Source organism: Talpa occidentalis, unplaced genomic scaffold, assembly GCF_014898055.3.
Source record: "Talpa occidentalis isolate TD23 unplaced genomic scaffold, MPIMG_talOcc4v2.1, whole genome shotgun sequence".
Taxonomy (NCBI): Eukaryota; Metazoa; Chordata; class Mammalia; order Eulipotyphla; family Talpidae; genus Talpa; species Talpa occidentalis.
Genome location: NW_026555331.1, coordinates 74,762,408 through 74,763,553, shown reverse-complemented (window position 1 = coordinate 74,763,553; position 1,146 = coordinate 74,762,408). Strand labels below are relative to the sequence as shown.

Below are 1,146 nucleotides of genomic sequence, written 5' to 3'. Positions count from 1 at the left end.
AGATCTGCCTGTTCTGCTCCCCTGCTCTATCTCTGCTGAATTCTCCACCTCCTGCCCCTCTGGCCTACACCCCAGTTCTTCTATAAATAAATAAATTAATTTAAAAAATCACTTGAAAGAGTAATCCAAAGCAATTCACATTTTATCACTTCTATTAAGGATTTCACACCAGGGAGACATGGGAGATTTTACCAAGTCATTTGGGGTATTCAAAGCATTGTTGTGTAGTAGTAAAATACTTAATCCTGCACATTTATCTTTTAATCTTGTGTGTCAATACAGTTAATTTTCAAAACTGGATTATCTAGGACTCCAGGGTAGTTCTTAAAGGAGGGTATGTTGATTTATAGGCACATGTCCATAAGCCTCTGCTGATGTTTTACTTGCATCAAAGTAAAGAGCTCAAATTCTCAAGTCTTTGGAGAACTACTCCTACTCTGAAAAATTTACATTTGCAGAATTCAGGCTCTACATACTCCCAAAGTTGTGTATTGCACATAGCAATTACATACACAGAATCATTATGTTTATAAGGAAATTCGAATTTTTGAAATAATAATTTATTATTTTAATAATAAAACACTGGAATTCAAAACTCCGCTTCAAGAATTTGCATGTGATCTTGTGCAGGGGCCATGCTAATCTTCTCTGTAGTTCCAATTTTAGTGTATGTGCTGCTGGAGAGAACACAGGAATTTGAATCTTTTTGGAATGAAGGTTTCAGGTTTTTCTTTTGTTTTGATTTTGGGTGCTCTAGGTACTATCATGATTATGCTACAATGTCAACATTTGGGGTCAATTTATCATTTTTTAATCCAATAAACTAGCAAACGTTAGATTAGTAAAGCATAATCCAGTTTCATCTTCGTCCACACAAGTTTAGTGACATCAAATTGGACCAAAATTTACAATGAGAGACCAGAAACTCTTCCACTCCTACCCAGTTAGCCAAGCACTTGGGATTGTTTTAGGACCAGCAGAAATGGGTTGGCTGTACATTCTCTCTCCAATTTCTAGCTAATGGCTGATTCTCTTTGGGAAGCAGAGTATTTTGCCTTGCTAAGGATAACATTGTAATCGATCTGTTAATTAATTATTAACAATAATTAATATATATTCATTGAGAGAAATTTACTAAACACTCTA

General features: G+C 35.0%; 1 non-coding gene across 1 annotated transcript; it reads right to left on the bottom strand.

The window, feature by feature from the left end:
• Positions 1–586: 586 nt before the first annotated feature.
• Positions 587–690, bottom strand: LOC119251712 (U6 spliceosomal RNA). Its single transcript, XR_005126582.1, has one exon. It is a non-coding gene; the product is annotated as a U6 spliceosomal RNA (small nuclear RNA).
• Positions 691–1,146: the final 456 nt, after the last annotated feature.